Raw genomic sequence first — 25,993 nt, 5'->3', positions numbered from 1 at the left:
CCTACAGAGAGAAAGTATTCCTCCAGTTCCTGCTAGCTCAGACTTCCTCCCAGGCTGAACCATCGATATGGCTCCTCCTTAAGTCTGCATGGTTATCCGCCCATCTCTGTCCCCAGTAGAAAGAACAGACCTTGAATTTCAGAGACGGTTGGTGGCCACAAGTCCCTGAACTGCTACTTGGCTTCCCCAGTAAAAAGATTTGGTCAGGCGTGGTGGCTCATGCCTGTAATCCCAGCACTTTGGGAGGCTGAGGTGGGCAGATCACCTGAGGTCAGGAGTTCAAGACCAGCCTGGAAACATGGCGAAACCCTGTCTCTACTAAAAATTAAAAAATTAGCCAGGTGTGGTGGCATGTGCCTATAGTACCAGCTACTCGGGAGGCTGAGGCAGGAGAATCACTTGAACCCAGAGGCGGAGGTTGCAGTGAGCCAAGATCGTGCCACTGTACTCCAGCCCCTAGGCAACACAGCAAGAGTCTGTCTCAAAATAAATAATTAATTAATTAATTAAGGAAAACTTGTTCTTGTAACCCAAGGCAACTGATAGGCTCATTTAGGCTCTGGCTTCCAGTGACAATGAGTTCTAGATGACAAGTCTCAAAGAGAAGAGCCCCTCTCATTGTCTGGGCCCCTGCCCTAAGCCTGCAGACTCAGGTTTGGTTCTCACTGATAAGAGAGACAGAGTTTCACCATGTTAGCCAGGCTGGTCTCGAACTCCTGACCTCAGGTCATCCGCCCGCCTCAGCCTCCCAAAGTGCTGAGATTACAGGTGTCAGCCACCATGCCCAGCCGGGTTCTTAGTTTTCGATATCTCAGAAAGCCAATTAGATCTTAATCTCATTTAAATCTCTTGATTTTACACAGTAGTAACAGTGAACACATGGTAAAATTCAGCCCATCTAACTCAGAAACTTCATTTTAGGACAACATTTCAAACTCCTTTCCCATCTAGGCATTTTTCAGTAGCAGATATGTGGCACATCTGACTCCCTTCCTCCCCTTTCTTCTCCTGATCCCTCTTGGGGAAGGTTTAGGGATTAGAGATGTACTCAGAGCCAGAATTCAGTAGCCTAAATCACCAATCCTTGGATTACTGCAAGCTCACCTAGAGTCTAAAGGAACAATTCTCCTTACGCCCTTCGTGATCCTGGAAACATTACTTCTCTCCTCAGTTGCTGTTTCTCACTTAACATCTCATGTTGAAACTTTGTTTCTCTGTGGCCACTATGAAATTTGCTCCACTGAGCTTTCTGGCTTTAATTTTTGCCCCCTCAATCAGCTCCAAAAGCCCTACTGAAGTAGCCCCAGAAACTCACATTGCTATTCCACTCTTTAATGGTTTCTCATCTACATATTAACTACCACTCCCACATTCCTGCATTTGTGGTCATCTTGTCAGTGCATCTCACTGAACCTAAATGAAGAAATTCTTATTCCTTTTACTCCAGATTATCCACACAATTATTCTTAAAAGCTATCCTTGGGATATACTGAGAAAAGTACTTCACTATTGGAATCTGCTGATCTAGGGTTTACGTGCTGGCTGCACCACTTACTTAGCAAATTTCAGAAAGGTATTAAATTCATATAAATTGGAATAATGTCTACTTTATAAGGTGTTTCAAAAATCCAGTGATAATGTATGTGATATACACATCACAGGGTCAGTCTGTCAAGCAGGACCCTGTCAGTGGTGGCTAAGAAGATGATGATAAGTACCCATGGGGTGCCATGAACAGAGCAGTCACATCTACTGACCTCAGCCACCAAACACCAACCCTTTCAGCTTCCCTGGATGCTTTGCTAACTGTGCATTTTTTGGGGATAATATGTGCTTCTCTCTGGCTTGAGAACAGAACACTCCTTCAAATGGTTGAAGTGTCTTTATTATATACATGGTCTGTGCTTTATCATACTAATTTTTTTTTGAGGCAGGGTCTCACTCTGTTGTCCAGGTTGGAGTGCAGTGGCATGATCACAGATCACTGCAACCTGAACTCATGGGCTCACGTGATCCTCCCACCTCAGCCCCCTGAGTAGCTGGGACCATAGGCACACACCATTTGTTTTTAAGAGATGGGGTCTCACTATGTTGCCCAGGCTGGTCTCAAACTCCTGGGCTCAAGTGATTCTCCCGCCTCGGCATCCCAATGTGTTGAGATTACAGATGTAGGCCACCTTGCCTGGCCTTCAATTTTTTTTTCTTATGGTAAAATACCAAAAAATGTACCATCTTAACCATGTTTAAGTGTGCAATTCAGTGGTGTGAAGTACATTCACATTGTTATGTAGCTATCACTACTATCCATCCTCTGAACTTCAAAAAAAATCATCCCAAACGAAAGTCTATACCCATTAAACACTAACTCTCTACTCTCCCCTACCCCCACCCCCGGGAAACTACTTTCTGTCTCTATGAATTTGCCTATTCTAGCTGTCTCACATAAGTGGAATCATATAATATTGGTTCTTCTGTGACTGGCTTATTTCACTCAGTATAATGTCCTCAAGGTTCATCTATGTTGTAGCATATATAAGAATTGCACTTCTTTCAAGGCTGAATCATATTCCATTGTACATCTATACCTCATTTTGTTTATCCATTCATCCATGGATGAACATTTGGGTTGTTTCCACATTTTGGCTATTGTGACTTTATCCTGTTTTACATTCTGCAGCAATTTACATCTTTATTTTCAGAACTATTAAGTTTCCTCATATTAATACTCATAGGAAAAGAGTCATGAAAGGTTTTTATTTGATTTCATTTTTTGGTCATTTATCCTTTTTTTGGCAGCCACAAAGACTGGGATTTCTAATTCTGTTATAAGTAGACAATTTAAGTCATTTATCTTTTTTTTCTGTTTCCTTTTCAAAGAAAGAAAATAGTATTTTTCTAAAATATGATCATGTCAGTTTGGTCTATTTTTACATGTGTTAAGGAAAGCAATAATAGACAAAATAATAACATAACGATTAGGTATTTAGTTAAAAAAAAAGTAAGCCAGGTGCAGTGGCTCACGCCTGTAATCCCAGCACTTTGGGAGGCCAAGGCAGACAGATCACCTGAGGTCAGGAGTTCAAGACCAGCCTAGCCAACATGGTGAAACCCCCTCTCTACTAAAAATACAAAAATTAGCCAGGCATGGTGGCACACACCTGTAATCCCAGCTACTTGGGAGGCTGAGGCAGAAGAATTGCTTGAACCTGGGAGGCAGAGGTTGCAGTGAGCCAAGATCACACCACTGCACTCCAGCCTGGGTGACAGAGCAAGACTCTATCTCAAAAAAAGAAAAAAAAAAAGTAGAGGATGGGGCAATAGATAGCCTGCCTCTTTCTAACCAAGTTGTGAACTGTTTAAGAAACAGACAATAAAGAGTATAGAATATGGAGGCCAAAATGCTACTTTTATTATGAACAAAGCTGATTTGGGAGAATGCAGCTTATCTCTACTTGCAGGCAGATGGCCATTTTAATTCTAAACCCCAGAATTAAACAGGTCTCCCAGCTACTCATAGACAGGTCTCCTGCAGGGAAGGAAAAATTATCAACTGACAAACAGTCTGATTAAATGCTTGTCTTTTATACCTGCTATGGTTTGAATGTGTCTCCTCCAAAATTTAGGTGTTGCTAATGTGATGGTATTAAGAGGTGGGACCTTTAAAAGGTGATTAGGCCACGAGGGCTCCTATCTTGTGAATGGGATTAGATGCCCTTATAAAAGGGCTTGAAAGAGGGAGTTCATCCCTCTTTTTTCTTCTGCCTTCTGTTATGAGGACACAGCGTTCTTCCCCCCCTCCTCAAGGATGCAACAGTCAAGGCGCCATCTTGGAAGCAGAGACTAGACCCTCACCAGATAAATGGACCTGCGAGTGCCTTCATCTCGGACTTCCTAGCGTCCAGACCTGTGAGAAAACAAATTCCTGTTCTTTATACATTACCCAGTCTGTGGTATTCTGTTACAGCAGCTCAAAACAGATGAACACAATGCCCTCAACCCACCTCTCTGCCTTAGTACCCATCACATTCTGTAGCAATGAATCTGTAGCCTATCTCTTTCCTATGAGCATGTTGCCTTCATCCATTCTTCCACTGACTCAGCTGGTTTTATTGAGTGCCCATTTGAGGCGTAGCAATTGCTAGGTCTTACAGTCAGGACCTCACAGAAGTGGCAGAAACTGACACAACCCCTACCTTTAAGGAAATCAGGACAGAAAATATCGTAAAGGAGACAGAGTATGGTACTAGACAATAAGAAGGGTGGAGTGACTTAACAAAGCAGGAGGAGAAGGCTTTCTTGGGAAGTCAATTTATGATGACACCTCAAGGTCAAGGAGTACTTCAGTATACTATACTCTGATGTCTAGTAGAGGCATAGCATGTAGCAGAGCTCAGTAAATGCTTAACAAATTAATGAATGAGTGTTATATGTGAAAACACTTTATATGCAAAGTACCACATAGATGTTAGCCATTATCATTTAGTTAATATGGAGAGCTCTACTTTTATTCAGTTCTCTGGAACACTCAAAAAGATATTATAGCATACAACAGAGAAAACTCATTAAGAGTGTCTACTCATTTGGACATACCCAGAGTCCTGTCTTCCTAGGAGAGAGCTTGAAGCTATTAGCTGTAGGACTAAATACAGAGAAATTAGAGAACCAATCATCCCATTTCAATGTTTGACCAATCCCATTTTCCTCCATGCAAAAGCAAGAGGTCACAAAATTGATTTTTAAAATAGTGATAAAATGACTTTAAAGATATTGGAAAATGAGAGAAATACATAATAAAGATTAAGTATTCTGTTTCACTGATGGAAGGTAATGTTAACTAAATCTGAAAATACAAACGCAGCAAGCTGCCATTCCCAAATTGATATTGGACAGTGAAGAAAGTGGCTCACTCTGTCCATCGTGGCACTGGAGTTCTGAGAAGCATGTGGAAAGAGACACATATTATTTTTGAAGCAAGTGGTATGTATTAATACATTACCTCATTACATCAATTCTAACGCTTACAAAACCTGTGAGATGGAAATTATATCCATCATTTATGAAGAAGGAAACAGGCTGATAGATTGTTATGTTGTCATGGCAGGGATTTGAACTGAAGTTTCTGACTCCAAAGCAGAGAAGGGAACAGAAAAAAGCACAGAAAAATACAGGAAAGCCACTGTAGAACTGTTGACAATTAAGAAGCTGGCAAGCAAAGACACACTGAGAGCGTTTCTCTTTGCTTCCTTGCCCTCTGAACTGTTCAATAAATAGTGAAGAATGCAAAGCTAACTGTGGTATTTATTTCAGATCTGCTGTTGCTCTTCAATTTAAAAACAAGACAGGAACATTAAATTTGTCCATTTAAATTGGTAAAGGTAGACCTCTATCAGAAACAGGTGCTTCTTGACTTACGATGGGTTTATTAGGAAGGGAAAATACCATAAGTCAAGTGCCTTTAATACACCTAACCTACTGAACATCAGAGCTCAGCCTAGCATACCTTAAACATACTCAGAACACTACATCAGCCTACAGTTGGGCAAAATCATCTAACATAAATCCTATTTTATTATGAAGTGTTGAATAGCTCATGTAATTTATGGGAACAACATCCTGAACATGAAAAACAGAATGGTTGTATGGGGACTTGAAGTACGGTTTCTACTGAATGTGCATCGCCTTTGGAACCATCATAAAGTTGAGAAATTTTAAGTCAAAGCATCATAAGCCCCAGACCGCCTGTATATGAAACGCTCCCTTGGGGGCACTATGCCGGATACCATGCCTAAGTGTTTTCTAACTTTCTGCACCACATTCAAAAGGAGCATCTTCATAAAGATGTTACTGAAATCATGGAAAATATTAGTCCTTCCTTTCTTTTGCAGTTAACAGGATTTTTGAAAGAAGCTCTAAACCACAAGCATATTCCAGCAACTGTTTGTTCCTCCAAGTATGAGCTACTTCCTCCTTCTACCACCATCACTCATATTCTAGTTTGAGGAAACATTAAGAAGCACAGTAAATCAGTCTGTTTTCAGGAATTGCTTAGTCCTTGAATTAATGTATTTTATAAAGCAGGTTTGCTTTAGCGCCTTAAGATTTGGTTACTTAGAATAAAATCTTCCCAATTTGTAGCCAATTTGCATGCCATGTATAAATGCATGAATTTTAAAAGCACCTTTAGGATTAAGAGAGTTTTGTTAACTGTATTTACATAATTTAAATTTTAACGTAGGAATAATGTATTTTGTAATGTATTTTAAGGAATAAAATATATTCCTTAGATCCAAGAATCTAAGGGTAACACCTTCTTTAGAACCAAATGTATAAATGGTCAAACGAAGGATGTTTTTAACAACACGGTGCCAACTGTGGAGGTATTGTCATCTTCCAAAGCTATCTGCAAAAAAGGGACAATGTCATCACTAGCTAGTGAAAATTAGAAAAATTTAAGGAATTCTCAGCAAATGTCTTTTTTAAAATACCAATGGTCATCCCCTAAGAGGGTAAATGCACCTGTCTTTTCTAAAAACAAAGCAAAACCAAAACGAAACTCTATAGAAAGATATTATAAAATCAAGGATTAAATTTAGGTTTATTAATAAATGATTGAGGTTATAAGTAATACTATCTCCAGGATTTTAATATTTTTTATTTATTTATTTATTATTTTTTTATTTTGAGATGGAGTCTCACTCTGTTGCCCAGGCTGGAGTGCAATGATGTGACCTCAGCTCACTGCAACTTCCACCTACCAGGTTCAAGTGATTCTCCTGCCTCAGCCTCCCAAGTAGCTGGGACTACATACAGGTGCCTGCCATCATGCCCAGCTATTTTTTGTATTTTTAGTAGAGACGAGGTTTCGCTATGTTGGCCAGGTTGGTCTCGAACTCCTGGCCTCAAGTGATCTGCCTGCCTTGGCCTCCCAAAGTGCTGGGATTACAGGTGTGAGCCACCATGCCCAGCCTACCTCCAGGATTTTTAATTTCTCAGCAGGGATAATATGACATTAAAAACAAGCTTCTGTTTTATTAATAAGGAGAAGATTTATTCACAACCAGTTTCTGCTTCAAATCACTTCCAAACATATAACAAATGCCAACCTTAAAAGAGGGATTCTCTATTTGATTGTCTCAGTTTATTAGAATATGGATGGTCTTTTCATTCTAGATAATATGCCCTTTGTTTGCTTGTTTTGTGTAGGAATTATCTTGGAATCTGATAATTCTGAGACTCTACTAATGGCTAGGCACTGCATATCTACATTATGTGCCCATTTCCTCTCATTCCTTAAAATATTATGAAACACTGTTACATATAAAATATGTATAATATAATGTATAATATGCATAACATATATTATAGTATGATTATAACATAGTCATCATGTAATGAGTATAACATGAAAGCATGAGGAAATGGCCACCTGTGAACCTGCCATCCAACTTGAGGAACAGAATGACAGTACTGTCGACGCCCCTGAGTGTCCCTCCTCAGTCACCGTGTTATGTTGATCATTCCTGTGCCTTTCTTTATAGTTTTATCACATTTATAGCTAAGAAAGTATATTCAAAATTTGGCTTCTGAATTTTATAAAATACTATTATATTGCATGTATTCTGCTGCAACTTACTTTTTCACTCAGCGTTGTTTCTGAAATTCATCTATGATGATGTGTACAGCTCTATTTCAATCATTTTCACTTCCATATAGTGTTCCATTGCAAGGATAAACCACAATTTAGTATCAGTTCTCCAGGTCTTGGGCACGTTCTCCCCTGATCTGTACTGTTTCGATCATTTCTGTACTTGCTTCCCAGTCCTTATCTGCAAGAGGTTTTCTTGGGGGGTAGGTTCTCCAGGAATAGGATTGATTTTCATAAATTATGTAATAACATATATAAATATATATAATACGTATACACAATTATGTATTCATATACTTGTTTAATATGAATATGAAATAAATGTTATATAATTATATAGAACATATATTATAAATATAATTATGTAATTCCAAAAAGGGGTTGCCAATTTACACTGCCACCAACAGTGTGAAAGTAATACCACCTAACTTTTAATTTTTTGGCCATCTAAGGGGTACAAATGCTACTTCAATATGGTTTTAATTTGCATTTCCCTGAGCATTCTTTCATATCTTTATTAGCCACTTATATTTTTTCTTCTATGAAATGTATGAAATGCTATGGCATTTGCCCACTATTGTTGGGGGTTGTCTTCTACTTGATTTTTTTTTTTTGAGATGAAGTTTTGCTCTTGCCACCCAGGCTGGAGTGCAGTGGTGTGATCTTGGCTCACTGCAACCTCCACTTGCCAGGTTCAAGCTATTCTCCTGCCTCAGCCTCCCAAGTAGCTGGGATTACAGGCACCTGCCACCATGCCCAGCTAAATTTTGATTTTTAGTAGAGACAGGGTTTCACCTTTTTGGCCAGGCTGGTCTCAAACTTCTGACCTCAGGTGATCTGCCCACCTCAGCCTCCCAAAGTGCTGGGATTACAGGCGTGAGCCACTGTGCCCAGGCCTTCTATTTGATTTTGAGAAGTTTGCTTGTTTGGGACAGAAGCTTTTTTTTTTTTTTTTTTTTTTTTTTTAGACAGAGTCTCACTCTGTTGCCGAGGCTGGAGTGCAGTGGCACTGTGTTAGCTCACTGCAACCTCTGTCTCCTGGGTTCAAGCAATTCTCCTGCCTCAGCCTTCCGAGTAACTGGGATTACAGGTGCCCACCACCACGCCCAGCTAGGTTTTTAATATTTTTAGTAGAGATGGGGTTTCACCATGTTGGCCAGGCTGGTCTCGAACTCCTGACCTCAGGTGATCCACCCATCTCGGCCTCCCGAAGTGCTGGAATTACAGGTGTGAGCCGCCACACCCGGCCGGACAGAAGCTTTTTAATGCACTATTTTTTCTCTGGGCAAAAGACCTTCAGAAAACATCCATCAATAAGTAGATTCATAAATGATACTTTTGGCTACAGAAGTTCTTTATATTTTCTGAATACTAACCATTTAGCAATTATATGTGAATATTTCTCCAAGTTCAATGCTTATCTTTTCACTCTTGGTTTTGCCTTTTTGCTTAAAAGAAGTTCTCAATTTTAACATAGTCAAATTTATTCAGAGATTATGCTTTTGATATCTTAAATCCTTGCCTACACCAGAGCCATAAAGATATTCTTCTATATTTTGCTTCAAACTTTTGTTTTTTTTTTTTTGAGACGGAGTCTCACTCTGTCACCCAGGCTGGAGTGCAGTGGCACCAGCTCAGCTCACTGCAAGCTCTGCCTCCCGGGTTCACGCCATTCTCCTGCCTCAGCCTCCTGAGTAGCTGGGACTACAGGCGCCCGCCACCACGCCTGGCTAATTTGTTGTGTTTTTAGTAGAGACAGGGTTTCACCATGTTAGCCAGGATGGTCTCAGTCTCCTGACCTCGTGACGTGCCCGCCTGGGCCTCCCAAAGTGCTGAGATTACAGGTGTGAGCCACTGCGCCCAGCCATTTTTTTTCTTTTTTATTTTTTTAGATGGAGTCTCCCTCTGTTGCCCAGGATGGAGTGCAGTGGCGCAATCTTGGCTAACTGCAACCTCCACCTCGCAGGTTCAAGTGATTCTCCTGCCACAGCCTCCCAAATAACTGGGATTACAGGTGTGCGCCACCACACCTGGCTAATTTTTTGTATTTTTAGTGGAGACAGGGTTTCACCATGTTGGCTAAGCTGGTCTTGAACTCCTGACCTCAAGTGATCCACCCACCTCGACCTCCCAAAGTGCTGGGATTACAGGTATGAGCCAATGCACCCAGCCTGCTTCAAACATTTTAAATTTTGTTTGTCATTTAAATCATAAATCCGACAGAATTGGATTTTTTGTATGTATGGTATGAAGCAGAGAACTTATAAAGAAATGAACTTATTTCTTAGTTATGGAAGCTGAGATGTCAAGGTCAAGGGGCCACGTCTGGTGAGAGACTTCTTACTGGTAGGGACTCTCTACAGAGTTCTGAAGTGGCTGAGCATGCTCAGGTGCTATGCTAGATTCTCCCTCTTATAAAGCCACAAGTGCCCTCCCATGATAGCCCATTAATCCATTAATCCATGTGTGGATTAATCCATTGAGGGCACAGCACTCATGATCCAATGAACTCTTAAATGCCCCACCTCTCAATACTGCCACATTGGGGATTAAGGGTCAACATGAGTTTTGGAGGGGACATTCAAACTTGATATGGTTTGGCTGTGTCCCCATCCAAATCTCACCTTTGAGTTGTAGCTCCCATAATCTCCACATGAAGTAGGAGGGACCTGATGGGAGGTAACTGAATCATGGGGGTGGGTTTTTCCCATGCTATTCTTGTGATAGTGAGTAAGTCTTACGAGATCTGATGGTTTTATAAAGGGCAGTTCCCCTGCACACGCTCTCTTGCCTGCCACTGTGTAAGATGTGCCTTTGCTTCTCCTTTGCTTTCTGATTGTGAGGCCTCCCCAGCCATGTGGAACTGTGAGTCCATTAAACCTCTTTTTCTTTATAAATTACCCAGTCTTGGGTATTTCTTCATAGCAGTATGAAAATGGACTAATACAAAACCATAGCACTGACTTTATCACGTGTCAAATTTCCATATACTAATGTTCTATTTCTGTGTTCTCTATTCTGTTCCATCAGTCCATTTAACTATCTGTGTGTAACATGTCTAATTATTATAGCTTTATAATAAATCTTGATAGCTTCCAAATTAGGGAAACTCCTTCACTTTGTCCTCTTTTTCAAGAGTATTTTGGCTCTTCTTGGTTCTTTGCTTCTCCCTATGATGATTTTACAATACATTTATGAAGTTCCATGACAAACCCTATTGGGGCCAGGCATGGTGGCTCACGCCTGTAATCCCAGCAGTTTGGGAAGCCAAAGTGGGTGAATCACCTGAGGTCAGGAGTTCAAGACCAGCCTGACCAACATGCTGAAACCCCACCTCTACTAAAAGTGCAAAATTAGCCGGGTGTGGTGGCAAGTACCTGTAATCCCAGCTACTCGGGAGGCTGAGGCAGGAGAATTGCTTGAACCCAGGAGATGGAGGTTGCAGTGAGCTGAGCTTGTGCCATTGCACTACAGCCTGAGCAGCAAGAGCAAAACACCATCTCAAAAAATAAAATAAAATAAATCCTATTGGAATTTTGTATGAAACTGCATTAAATCTAGAGATTAATATGGAAAGAATTAACATCTTCAAGATATTGAGCCTCTTTATTCTAGAACTTATCTACCCAATTAAATCTCTTTATTATTATTATTATTATGGTTTGGTTTTTTTTTTTGAGACAAAGTCTAGCTCTGTCAGCCAGGCTGCAGTGCAGTGGCATAATCTCAGCTCATTGCAACCTCAACCTCCCAGGTTCAAGCGATCCTCCCACCCCGGCCTCTCAAGTAGCTATGACTACAGGCGTGTGCCACCACACCCAACTAACTTTTGTATTTTTAGTAGAGATGGGGTGTCGCCATGTTGGCCAGTCTGGTCTTGAACTCCTGACCTCAGGTGATCTGTTGGCTTCAGCTTTCCAAAGTGCTGGGATTACAGTCGTGAGCCACTGCACCCAGCCTATATCTCTTTATTATTTTTATTACTAATCTGTGTTTCATTAAAGTTTTAAAACATCTCACTCAAAATCTTCTTGCATATATTTTATTAAGATTTTATTTATTTATATTTTTGATGCTATTGTAAATGTTAACTTTTTATAAATTATATTTTTACTTTTGTTGCTGGCATATAGAAATGCAACTGTAAAAGTGCCAAATAAATTCTGTTAATTCTTATGATTTAGCCATAGATTCTTTTGTTTTCTATGTAATCTAGTCCCTAATAACAGGTTTGTTTCTTTCTGCCTTTATTAGCTATCTACTGGTGCATAATGAATAACCTCACACTTAGTGGCTTAAAACATGCACTTATTTTCTCACAGTTTCTGAGAGTCTCCTGCTCAGGGTCTCACAAGGCTATAATCAAGGTGACAGCCAGACTGTGGTCCTTTTTAAAACTTAGCGTCCTCTTCTAAGCTCAGGTGGTTGTTGGCAGGATTCAGTTATCTGAAGCCGTAGGATGGAGGTCCCTGCCTTGTTCTGGCTGTCAGCTGGGGGTTTCCATCAGCTCCTAGTGGTCCCCAAGGTTTCTTGCCAGGTAGCTCATTCACAGGCCTTCTTACAACATGAAAGCGCACTCTAGTCTGCTAACAAGCAGTCTTCTATAACACAACATAATCACAAGAGTAACTATTCCATTACTTTTGCCATATAACATGAACCAATCAAAGGAGTGACCACCCCCATCACCTTAGCCATATTCTGTTGTTGGAGGCAAGTCTCAGGTCTCATCCACACTCAAAGAGAGGTTGTGATTTACTTGGAGTTACTATAGAGTGGATTTCCAATCCTAATCACTTTTTTTATTGCTATACTGCATAGGCTAGGCCCCCAGTACAATGCTGAAATCATGATAGTGATTATCCTGCTCTTATTTATAATCTTAAAGGAAATCATTTAGTAATTCAGCATAAAGTAAGATATTTGCTGTAGGCTTTTTGTAAATGCCACTTATCAGGTTTAAAAAGTTCTCTTCTACTCCAAGTTTTCTAAGATTTATTTTTTAAAAAAATATAAATGGCTGCCAAGGTTTACCAAGCTTTTTTTTCTGCATCTTTTGAGATAATGTGTGATCTTTTTCCTCCACTGTTAAATTGCCCTGACATTGTGGAACAAACTCAACTTGATAATGATTTCCAGTCATTGCTGAATTTGCTTTACTATCTTGCTTTGGATTTTTCAAATTTGTCTCCATGATTGAGATTAATTGGTGAGTGCTTCCTCTTTTTCTATGTTTTGGAATAATTTATATAAGATTGGAATTATTTTTTTCCTGAATGTTCAGTTGAACATTCATGAAAACTTCTCTGAGTTTAGGGTTTGTTTTCTGGGAAGATTTTAAAATACCAATTTGTTTAATGATTATTCAGTTTTTCCTTAAAATTATTTTGATAACATAGTTTTGAGTAATTTGCCCATGAAATTTTCAAATTTGTAGCCATGAAATTGTTCATAATAGCTTCTTTAAAAATAAATCTCTTAATCTTTACAACATCAATAGTTATTCACATTTTAAATATTTTTTTAGATACGGGTCTTTCTCTGTCACTCAGGATGGAGTACAGTGGCACGATCATAGCTCACTGCAGCCTCCAATTCCTGGGCTTAGGCAATCCTTCCATTTCCCTCCAAAGTCACTGGGATTACAGACATGAGCAACCCTCACAGTTTCTGAGAGTCTCCTGCTCAGGGTCTCACAAGGCTGTAATCAAGGTGACAGCCATACCGTGGTCCTTTTCAAAACTTAGCTTTTTTAAAAAATAAATCTGGACAGAAATTTATCAGTTTTTTTAAATGAATTAGTGTTTGACTTTATGGATCCTATTATACTATTTCTATTAATTTCTGCCTTTACCTCAGACATTTCATTCTATTTCCCTTTAAGATTTACTCTGACTTATTAAATCTCCTAATCACCCCATCTCAGTTTTCTCTGTTTATATTGTGTAAATATTCCATCTCTAATGTGAAGCTAGTAGGATGTTCCTTTTTGGGGGGTAATGGGGGTTCATCTTGGCCTCATAAAAGCATAAAAATCAAAACCAAATAAGCATATATTTCATGTAGGCCAGGCATGGTGGTTCATGCCTGTAATCCCAACACTTTGGGGGGCTGAGTAGGAAAATAGTTTGAGCCCAGGAGTTCAAGACCAGCCTGGGCAACATGGTGAGACCCTGTCTCTACAAATAAAAACATTAGCTAGGCATAGTGGTGTGAGCCTGTGGTCCCAGCTACATGGAAGGCTGTGGTGGGAGGATCACTTGAGCCCAGGAGGTCAAGGCAGCAGTGAGCTACGTGCCACTGTACTCTAGTCTGGGCAAGACTCTGTCTCAAAAAACAACAACAACAACAAAAAAAACACTTGTTGCTTTTCTCATATCTTAGGATTATAAATTTACTTCATTGATTTTCAGTCTTTCATTCTTTTTCTTTTTTTTTTAAATTAAGACAGAGTCTTGCTCTGTCACCCAGGCTGGAGTGCAGTGGCACGATCTCAGCTCACTGCAACCTCCACCTTCTGGGTTCCAGCGATTGTCCCACCTCCCAAGTAGCTGGGACTATAGGAGTGTGCCATCACACCTGGCTAATTTTTGTAATTTTTAGTAGAGACAAGGTTTCACCACATTGGCCAGGCTAGTCTCAAACTCCTGATCTCAGGTGATCTGCCTGCCTCAGCCTCCCAAAGTGCTGGGATTACAGGCATAAACCACCACACCCAGCCTCTTTTTTTTTTTTTTTTCTTGAGAGAAAGTTTCACTCTTGTCTTCTAGGCTAGAGTGCAATGGGCCATCTAGGCTCACTGCAACCTCTGCACCTGGGTTCAAGTGATCTCCTGCCTCAGGCCACCGTGTAGCTGGGACTGTAAGTACCTGCCAGCACTCTGGCTAATTTTTGTATTTTTAGTAGAGACAGGGTTTCACCATGTTGGTCAGGCTGGTCTCGAACTCCTGACCTCAGGTAATCCACCTGCCTCAGCCTCCCAAAGCGCTGGGATTACAGGCATAAGCCACCACGCCCAGCCACTAATGAATATTTTCACAAATAATCGCAACCATCAAGAATACTATACAAATTATATTTTTAAATATATAAATGAAACAAGATGGAATTGTGAAAAACGTTCAGGCAGCTCACAAGAAGCCAAGAGGCCAGGCGCCATGGCTCACACCTATAATCCCAGCACTTTGGGAGGCTGAGACAGGAGGATTGCTTGAGCCCAGGAGTTCAAGACCAGACCGGGCAATATGGCGAAACCCTGTCTCTACAAAATATACAACATTTAGCTAGGTGTGATGGCAATGCCCGTAGGCCCGGCTACTTGAAAGGCGAGGTGGGAGGATCACCTGAGCCTGGGAGATCGAAGCTGTAGTGAGCTGTGATCACACCACTGCACTCCAGCCTGGGTGAAGAGTGAGAACCTGTCTCAAAAAAAAAAAAAAAAAAAAAAAGCCAAGAAAAGACAGAGAAATGAGAAGCAGAGAAAATGAACAGAAAATAATACTTTAAATGTAAATAATCTAAGTATACCAATTAAAAGACAGAGATTGGCACAGTGGATACAAAAACATGAAACAACTATGTGCTGTTCTTAAGAAATTCACCTTAAACACAACACAGGTAGATTGAAAGTGAAAAGGATGGTTATTGTTATCTTGGTAACATTATATTTTTTTCAAAAGTATAATTGGCTATATGAATATAAGATAACATAGATCAACAGTCTTTTTAACTTAGAATGCTCCAGGAGGGCAGAATGAATAGATCCTTCTGGAATGAATCAATGAATGAATGACAGCCAAGTGGTACTGGCACATATAATGCAAAGGAAAAAAAGAGAGCAATAAAGAGGGTATACTATATACAAAAATAAGTTCTAGATGGATTAAATAGAAAAAGGCTATGGAGCTATGTACAAATTAAATCTCTATTCATTAAAAACATTCTAAACATTCTAAGTTATCATATTAAAAGATAAGCAGCCAGGCCAGGCACGGTGGCTCATGCCTGTAATTCCAGCAATTTGGGAGGCCAAGGAAGATAGACTGCTTGAGCCCAGGAGTTCAAGACTAGCCTGGGGAACCTGACGAAACCCCATCTCTACCAAATATGCAAAAAAATTAATCGGGCATGGTGGCATGCGCCTGTCACCCCGCTATCATACTTAAGAGGCTGAGGTGGCAGGATCATTTAAGCCTGGACTTCAAGGCTGTGGTGAACTGTGATTGTGCTACTGCAGTCCAGCCCAGGTGATAGAGTGAGACTCTGTCTCAAAAACAAAAAACAAAACACACACATGCACACGCACACAAACACACACACACACACGATAGGCAGCAAGGACTTAAACTGTGGCAAATTGAATCCATGCTTAAATCTCTGCTCCCTTGTAACACCCACCAAATGGCCAGAAAAGAGGAAAAAGTACAAAAGCACAAAGATGAAAAGAAAAAGAACAGACAAGAGATGGGAGTAAAACTGTAAAAGATGAAAAGTGCACAAATGAGTAGTAACTGACTTAGCAGAGGAGAAGATACTAAAACTATCTGTAAAAGGGGAAGACAAGAAGCAAAAAGGCTTCAAAAAGTCTTAAGAATAGAGGAATCAGGTACCATTGAAGTTATGAGTGGGGATAAGGAACAAAAAACAGGAGGATTAATTGAAAATAGGTTTAGGGAACAGTTACATCTCCCGTGTCCCACCTCCCACATGTACTTCTAGATGTGTATCCTCCTCCATTCCTGAAGAAGATGGGCAGTTTGCTTTTTGGAGAAATTAAAATGGAAAGAGGAAATAAGTTGTTGGATTTATAAGAGGAGAATTAAGTGAAAGTCTGTATGCTGAATGGTGAGACAGCCCCGTCACCCCAATCCTTTTCCCCCACCCAGTTCTCAGCATGCAGCCAAAGCCTATAGCCTCAAGTCAGGTGGTTGGAAGAGCTCTCATTGGAGAAACTCGTGAGAAAAATTATAAGTAGGGAGTTACAGAAGTCCCTACATGAAGAGATTCTTTCCCGATTCCTCTTAAATGAAGCCGCCGGTTAACTAGTCCCGTCCATTCATGCATCTAACAAACAGCTTTTCATGGCCTTCCTCTCAAGTATAAATAAACATTCAAAGAACAGTAGACATTTTAAGAAAGTGTCTAACACAAGTGACAGACTCCTTGGCAGGAACTCATACCTATCTCTCAAAATCCACTCTTGCTTTTTATCTTGGTAAATGAATTAAAAATCTGTCCATGGGCAGGGGATGGTGGCTCATGCCTGTTATCTCAGCACTTTGGGAGGCTGAGGCAGGAGGATAGTTTGAAGCCAGGAGTTTAAGATCAGCCTGAGCAACAAAGTGAGACCCCATCTCTACAGAACATTTAAAAAGTAGCGAGGTGTTGTGGCATGCACCTGTAGCCTTAGTACCTGGAAGGCTGGGGGCAGGAGGATCAATCACTTGAGCCCAGGAGTTTGAGGCTGCAATAAGCTGTGATCACACCACTGCACTCCAGCCTGGAAGACAGAGTGACACCACACCTCTTAAAAGAAAAGAAAAAAAACCTGTGCACGGCTGTTCAGCAACATTACATTTCCCAGCCCCTACTGGGTTAGGCATGGGCATATGTTTAAATTATCACCAGCAGAACCTAAACAGAGGTGATGTGTGACATTTATAGCCCAGAGCTGGGGCTACTGGGCCAGGCACAGTAGCTCATGCCTGTAATCCCAACACTTTGGGGGAAAAAAAAAAATACTAAAAAGAAGAACAACAACAAAGCATTTAGTTAGTTAGTTTTTTGGGTTTTTTTTTTCTTTTCTTTTTTTCCTTTTTTTTTTTTTTTTTTTTTTTTTGAGAGGGAGTTTCACTCTCGTTGCCCAGGCTGGAGTGCAATAGCACAATCTCGGCTCACTGCAACCTCTGCCTCCTCAGTTCAAGCAATTATCCTGCCTCAGCCTCCCAGCTAGCTGGGATTACAGGCATGCACCACCACACCCGGCTAATTTTTGTATTTTTAGTAGAGATGGGGTTTCGACATGTTGGCCAGGCTGGTCTTGAGCTCCTGACCTCAGGTGATCTACTCGCCTCAGCCTCCCAAAGTGCTGGGACTACAGGCATGAGCCACCACACCCAGCCCAACGAAGCATGTGGAAGTTAAAAATATCGCATCAGAAACAAAAAACCCAATGGAGAGGTTGTAAGATGATAGTTAAGGAATGTCCCCAGAGCACAGAACAATAGGAGAAAAAGAAAAAAAATGGGAGGCTGAAATTATCAAATAAAACAAGAAAATGTAGCCAGAATCGAAAAATGAAGTTACTTAAAATTACCTAATAATGCCTAGAACAATGATTGTAAACAAATAAAATCCCTTACCAAGGATAGCCCTCCTGAAACTTATTAATATTATGAAGAGAAGATGCTAAAAGTTACCAAAAAAAAAAAAGAAGAGAGATCACATACAATGAATCTAGGATAAGAACGGAAAAAAAATGGCAAAAGCATTCTCAACAACATAAGACAGTGGAGTAGCCAGGAACATGGCTCACGCCTGTAATCCCAACACTCTGGGAGGCTGAGGCGGGTGGATTGCTTGAGTCCAGGAGTTCAAGACCAGCCTGGGCAACATAGAGAAATCCTATCCCTAATAAAAATGTAAAAAATTAGCCAGGCGTGGTGGCGAGCGCCTGTACGGGAGGCCAAGGTGGGAGAATCACATGAGCCTGGGAGGTCGAGGCTGCAGTGAGCCGAGAACGCACCACCGCACTCCAGCCTGGACAACCAGAGTGAGACTCTGTCTAAAAAAAACAAAAATGGCCAAGCACAGTGGCTCACATCTGTAATTCCAGCTACTTGGGAGGATGAGGCAGGAGAATCACCTGAACCCGAGAGGTGAGTGTTGCAGTGAGCTGAGATCGCGCCACTGCACTCCAGCCTGGGTGACAGAGCAAGAAAGACCATGGAGCAAAGGCTTAATGTGAAATAAAACTATTTCCAATCTTGAATTTTATCCTCAAGTAAACCATTAAAAAAGTAACAAGACAGAAGAAAGATGTTTTTATAGACAAGGATCTCACAGCATGTGCTCCAACAAAATGAGATAGAGAAGAAAATATGTGGTCCAAAAAGAAAGGGTATCCAACATAGAAGAGAAAGAAGTCCCAAGAGGAGGGCAAAATGATAAGAAGAGAGTTGTGCCAGAAAACCTAGGTATAGGTGACAGCTACAGACAGAGAGCTCCTGGTACCCATGGACAAAAAACGAATTAACAGGTAATCCAATATTTTTGTGTATGTGAATTTGAGAGGCTGTATGAAATGTAGGAAAAACAAATAGGAAAAAAAATAAAGCAATTGTTAACTTTGGGTGGGAACAGGGGAACAGGAAAGAAAATATACTCAGCCAGGTGCAGTGGCTCACGCCTGTAATCCCAGCATTTTGGGAGGCCAAGGTGGGTGGATCACAAGGTCAAGAGTTCGAGAACAGCCTGGCCAAGATGGGAAAACCCCATCTCTACTAAAAATACAAAAATTAGCTGGGCATAGTGGTGGGCACCTATAATCCCAGCTACTTAGGAGGCTGAGGCAGGAGAATTGCTTGAACCCAGGAAGCGGAGGTTGCAGTGAGCCAAGATCATGCCACTACACTCTAGCCTGGGTGACAGAGCAGACTCCATCTCAAAAAAAGAAAAGAAAGAAAAAAGAATATATACTCATAGAATATTTTTTGTCTTACCATTAAACAATTTTCCAGGCTGGGCACACTGGCTCTCACACCTGTAATCCCAGCACTTTGGGAGGCCAAGGTAGGAAGATCACTTGAGCCCAGGAGTTTGAGGCCAGCCTGGGCAACATAGTGAGACCTCGTCTCCAAAAAAAAAAAAAAACAAAGTGCCTGTGGTCCTCCTTACTAGAAAGGATGACATGGGAAGATCACTTGAGCCCAGGAATTCAAGGCTGCAGTGAGCCATGATCCTGCCACTGCACGTAGGCTGGAGCCCAGGTGACAGAGTGAGACTCTGTCTCAAAAAACACCAAAAAACAAAACAAAAAAAACACCCACACATTTGTCCATAGTCATATTAGTATAAACAATGAATACAGGTCTAACAAAAAATCGTGATGTATCTATATTGGAAGGATGAGGAGAAGATATATACACTAGATGATATCTAAAATAGATAGAAGCATATAATTTAGAAATATAAAAAGTAAAATATATCTAAAAGATTAAAAGACGTTGGCCTCTGAGAACAGGCCTAATAGGTGATAAAAAGAACTGCTTCATAAGGCTTGTGCTTTATATTATCACCTTTTATATTAAACCAAATGCTTACTATGATTTTTAAAGTCCAATTATTTTAAAAGAAGGCAAAGAGACAGACTGGGAAACATATTTCCAACACATGTAAGAGTTTAAGAATTAAAGCCCATAATATATTGAGTTCCTACAAACACAATTAACAAAGATCCCAACAGAAACAGTCAAAGGATGTAAAAAGATAAGTCACAGAGGAAGTACAAATAGCCAATAAACACATGAAAAGACGGCCTGGTGCGGTGGCTCACGCTTGTAATCCCAGCACTTTGGGAGGCCAAGGCGGGCGGATCACGAGGTCAGGAGATCGAGACCACGGTGAAACCCCGTCTCTACTAAAAATACAAAAAAATTAGCCAGGCGTGGTGGCGGGCGCCTGTAGTTCCAGCTACTCGGAGAGGCTGAGGCAGGAGAATGGCGTGAACCGGGAGGCGGAGCTTGCAGTGAGCCGAGATTGTGCCACTGCACTCCGGTCTGGGTGAAAGAGCGAGACCCTGTCTCAAAAAAAAAAAAAAAACATATGAAAAGACGTGTAATCTGGTTATCAATCGGCGAAATGCAAATGAAAACACCATTGATATCAGTTTTTATCCAGAACATTGAAAGATTAACAATATCCAGTACTAGTTAGACTGTGGAAAAATAGGATTTGTACATAATTGGTTGGAGTGGGTCAACTGGCTACCATTTCAGAAGAGAATTTGTAAGTATTTATGGCAATTTAAAATACACCTATTCTTTGACCCTTCTAGGAATTGAAACTATTCAAACATGTACACAAGAACATGTGTAAAAGGATCTACTATAGCTCCATTATTCAAAAGGAAAATGGTAACAGAAATTATGGTCTGCGTTCATAACAATGGGACATACAGAACTATAAAATGAATAAGGTCTATCTCTATGTACTGACAAGGAAATGCTTTCAAGACATACTGCTAAGTAATAAATATACATATATATATATATATATATATATATATGCACACTGCAGGACAATATATGTATAGTATGGTCCCATACAAGTCAAATAAAACAGCAGATAAATGTGTAACTGCCATTTAATGTGGATTGAGAGAATATATATCAAACTATCGACAATGGTTATTTCAGGAAAAAAGAAGAGAAATGCGGGGTAAAATATAATATTCTTTTACACCATTTGACTTTTTTGCAAGTAAACTTTCATTATTATTTATGTAATTTAAAATATGTTTAATAAACCAAAGAAGCACAATACAGTAAAGAAAACATAAGAGATAGTGAAACATTAAACGTAAGAAGGAAATTCTATATGATGCACAATCAAATAAGGTGACAGGTTAATTGTGTCTAATTCTGCTTTAAATATTGAATACACTTTTAAAATACGGTACAACAAATAAAGGGTGAATTGCAGTTAATAGCAATGACCAATTCTTTTTGAGAAGGGCATAGTAGAGCAGTGAACCAAATTCAGTCATTTTCACTTTGAATTGTTGTTTCCACTTCTATGTATTATCAAAACTATTATTTCTTTTTCTGTCAGTACTTTAAGGCTCTTGTTCACAGGCCATAATCTCATCTAAAACAACAAACAGATCCTGCTACCTTTCAGTTAGCACATACCTAATAATCTTTACACTTCCCCTAATTTTCTCCACACTATACTTACCCAAATAACAGTGCCCTTCTTTAGGGTTTTATGGTAATTTGAACTTATCTCACTGTTCTTCTTGGCTCACATTATAGTATATATTCCAGATACCAGAGAGGACATGTAAGAAGTGAAAAGGTTTAAACCAACTAAAGAATAGAAACAAAAGTATGATTAACATCCATCCTGACCTTCTTTCGCCACTGAAGCCTCTAAATTGAGAGTTACTCTAGGAAAGCATATCGAAAACAGCCTTAGACTAACCATATGCAGAAGACTGAAATTGGATCCCCACCTTTGACCATATACAAAAATCAACTCGAGATGGATTAAAGGCTTAAATGTGAAACCTAAAACTATAAAAACCCTACAAGAAGATCTAGGAAATACCATTCTAGACAACAGCCCAGGCAAGGACTTCATGACAAAGTCAAAAAGCAACTGTAGGCCAGGTGGGGTGACTTACTCCTGTAATCCCAGCACTTTGGGAGGCCAAGGCCGGCAAATCACCTGAGATCAGGAGTTCAAGACCAGCCTGGCCAACATGGCAAAACCCCGTCTACATGAAAAATACAAAAAAATTAGCTGGGCATGGTGGCGGGCACCTGTATCCCAGCTACTTGGGAGGCTGAGGCAGGAGAATCACTTAAGCCCGGGAGGCAGAGGTTGCAGTGAGCTGAGATCGCCCCACTGCACTCCCCTCCACAAAAAGAGCGAAAACTCTGTCTCAAAATAAAAAAGCAACTGTAACAAAAATAAAAATTGACAAATGCAATCTAATAAAACTAATGAGCTTCTGCACAACAAAAGAAATTTCAATAAAGATAACCTACAGAATGAGAGAAAATATCTGCAAACTATGCAACCAACAAAGGTCTAATATCCAGAATCTATAACTCAAAACAACTGAAGAAGCAAAAAACAATCAACCCTATTAAAAAGTGGGCAAAGGACATGAACAGACACTTCTCAAAAAAAGACATACACATGGTCAGCAAACATGAAAAATGCTCAATGTCATGAATCATCCAGGAAATGCAAATCAAAACCACAACAAGATACCACTGTGAATTCACACCAGTCTGAATGACTATTACTAAAAAATCGAAAACAACAGATGCTGGTGAGGTTGCAGAGGAAGGGGAATGCTTATACACTGTTGGTGGAAATGTAAATTAGTTCAGGCACTGTGGAAAGCAGTCTGGAGATTTCTCAAAGAACTTAAAACAGGACTACCATTCGACCCAGCAACCCCATTACTGGGTATATGCCCAAATGAATATAAATTATTCTATCATAAAGATACATGCATATGTATGTTCATTGCAGCACTATTCACAATAACAAAGACATGGAATCAATCTAGGTGCCCATGAATGGTAGATTGGATAAGGAAAATGGGGTATATATACACCATGGAATACTATGCAGCTACAAAAATAATGAGATCATGGCCTTTGCTGCAACATGGATGGAGCTGGAGGTCATTATCCTAAGTGAATTAATGCAGAAACAGAAAACCAAATACTCCATGTCCTCACTTATAAGTGGGAGCTAAACACGGAGTACGTACAGACACAAAGGAACAACAGGCACTGGGGCCTATTTGAGGGTGGAGGGTGGGAGGAGAATGAATATTGGGAAACTACCTATCAGGTATTATGCTGATTACCTGGGTGACAAAATTATCTGTACACCAAACCCCCATGACACTCAAGTTATCCATGTAACAAACTTGCACATGTACCCCTGAACCTGAAAGTTGGAAATAAAAAAAATAGGAAGAAAACAAAAATTAGAGACACAAATAAATGAGAGTTTTAAAAAGAAGACATAAATTAAAAAGTGAAAATTTAGCTATTTAGAAATTAAATTTTCTCAGAAACCAGGTCAAATTTAAGATAAATTCCATTGGAGTTTGATCACTCATGATTTTGATGCTCTTAAGTGTTTCACTGCTGATGACAATATACCACGAGTTCGTGCTTTCCTAGCACCCTGTTTGGTGGTTCCCAGATAATACATACTATCCTTGTTAATATTCTAAGATTTAAAATGTTACACTATAAAGTAAAATTTTGAAAAATAAAATGTTACTGTATACAACAGAAAATAGTTAACAGAAGCAAACCCCCTCACAATGTTGTTGCTGTAGAAACAGGGATGATGATGGTGATGATGCTTTACTGGTTAACGTCACTTACTCCTCACACCAATCTCATATAATAAGTCCTATTATTATTATTCCCATCATTTTAGAGATGAAGGAAGTGAGGCTTGGAGAGATCAATTCTGTAACTCACTCAGGATCTTGAACTTCTAACCACTATGCTTCACTGACTCTCCTGAATAAAGTCACATTATTATACCTAAATACTATTTTTTTTTCTTTCTTCCTTTTTTTTTTTTTTTTTATTTTTTCTTGAGACAGAGTTTCACTCTGTTGCCCTGGCTAGAGCGCAGTGGCGCAATTTTGGCTGCAACCTCTGCCTCCTGGGTTCAAGTGATTCTCCTGCCTCAGCCTCCCAAGTAACTATGATTACAGGCCTGAGCCACTGTGCCCGGCCTAATACTGGGTTTTCAAATCAAGTTTTTAACCATGAGGACTTGGAACATCCAAGTTTCTTCAAATAATGAAATCCAAACATGTTGTAAGAGTAGACCAAATCTTTCCTTAATATCAGATATTATTTTGCAGAAGAGGAAACTGAGGCCTAGGAGCTTAAATAATTTCCTCAAAGGCAAATGGCCAATAATGGAAAGAGTTGGTACTCACGTTGGTACAACTTAAAAAGGTGTTGGTCTTTTTACCTTACCCTGATACCTTCCAGAACACAGAACCATACTTTAAGCACTACATACGTTATATAATACATGAAACACAGTATGCTGTATTATTGCAGGTGCAATACGAATATACAGGCCGGGTATGGTGGTTCACGCCTGTAATCCCAGCACTTTGGGAGGCCAAGGCAGGCAGATTACCTGAGGTCAGGAGTTTGAGACCAGCCTGGCCAACACTGCGAAACCCCGTCTCTACTAAAAATACAAAAATTAGCTGGGTGTAGTGACACACGCCTGTAATCCCAGCTACTTGGCTGGGGGATGAGAATTGCTTGAACCCAGGAGGCGAAGGTTGCAGTGAGCTGAGATCATGCCACTGCACTCCAGCCTGGGAGACAGAGAGAGAATCCCTCTCAAAAAACAAAAGCAAAAATATATGAATATACAAAATATTAAGAATTTGCTAAAAGAATCTGTGTCTCTAAAGTTTTCCTATAAAAAGCAACACTTTATGTTAATTATATTATTTACATATAAGACTAAATATTTCTGATATTTAAGCTTCTGTTCCACCTATTCATCCAACAAATAAAAGATTATCAAAAATTAAGATAATTACAATGATACCACAACATTATAAAGGTTAAAATATGGACTACATTTTCCTAAGACTTCTTCAGGCTCTTCTAACTTCTAGCTAATCTTACCCTAAAAGTAAATCAATCTTTTCTAATTCAAAATACTTCTATAAATTCAATTAAAATGTTTAACTGATGAGAACATGGGTATCATAAAAAATAAATAGCATAGTAATACTGTTTTCCTTTTGATTTAGGAAGAGGTAACATCTCCAACAACTACCCAGTAAAATAGATGATATTCTGTTACCAGTTCAAAGCCTCTATATTATGCAGGCAAAGATTTCCAAAGCCTACTAATGTTTTTGCTTTGAGTGGCTCATACAAGTTCCCTGCATCTCATTAATGCAATGGTTTTATGACTAAAGGACACCAGCGTGAGACTTTAAGAGTTGTAATATTCTCCAAAATTGAAGTATAATCTCATACCCCTTATTTAATATATAGAAGATTCACCAACTAATATCCTGTGGAGCGATGAGAAAACTGCAATCATCTGCAGTTCTCAGTCCTTTTATGTCATAGAAATTCATGATGCATTTTTGCCATATAGTTTTACTTCTTCATTTTCCTTATCGAGCATCTAAAAATAAGTGAAATTCTAACATCTTTTTTAAAAAACCTTGTCAGATTTCTTTTAGGACACCATGAAGATATCTACGAAGTGTTTTGAAATTCATGTAAGTATCTACACTCTGAAAGTGAATATCTGGCAGAAATAATTTCAATCAATAAATTTTATAACCCCCTGAAATTAACACTTACCTGCTTCATTGTTAATTGGGAACTCCCACGGTTTCCCCTCTTTTGTCCACGGGATCAGCTCTTCAAACCCATTCTGAAGGGGTTGTTCATTTACTGTGGCTAACTGCTTAGCAAATTCCACATCCCAAAGTGAAGGTGATGTGTCTGTATAATAAAGAATTTTAAGTAAGAACAAGTCAATGTAAATATCTTTCTTAAAAAAGTTATAACCAATCCTGAATTG

General features: G+C 39.7%; 1 protein-coding gene and 1 pseudogene across 1 annotated transcript in view; both read right to left on the bottom strand.

The window, feature by feature from the left end:
• The window catches only part of TPTE2 (transmembrane phosphoinositide 3-phosphatase and tensin homolog 2), a 140,438-nt gene that overhangs the window by 105,271 nt on the left and 9,174 nt on the right, over positions 1–25,993 (bottom strand). Inside the window, exon 3 of the transcript XR_004030138.1 lies at positions 25,771–25,873. The gene's annotated coding sequence lies outside the window, so the exon portion shown is untranslated. The remainder of the gene's footprint in view (positions 1–25,770; positions 25,874–25,993) is intronic.
• The window catches only part of LOC100599100, a 45,752-nt pseudogene continuing 26,093 nt past the window's right edge, over positions 6,335–25,993 (bottom strand).

This window comes from Nomascus leucogenys, chromosome 5 (assembly GCF_006542625.1).
Source record: "Nomascus leucogenys isolate Asia chromosome 5, Asia_NLE_v1, whole genome shotgun sequence".
Lineage (NCBI taxonomy): Eukaryota > Metazoa > Chordata > Mammalia > Primates > Hylobatidae > Nomascus > Nomascus leucogenys.
The sequence above is the reverse complement of the archived record's forward strand: the minus strand, read 5'-3'. Positions and strand labels throughout refer to the sequence as shown.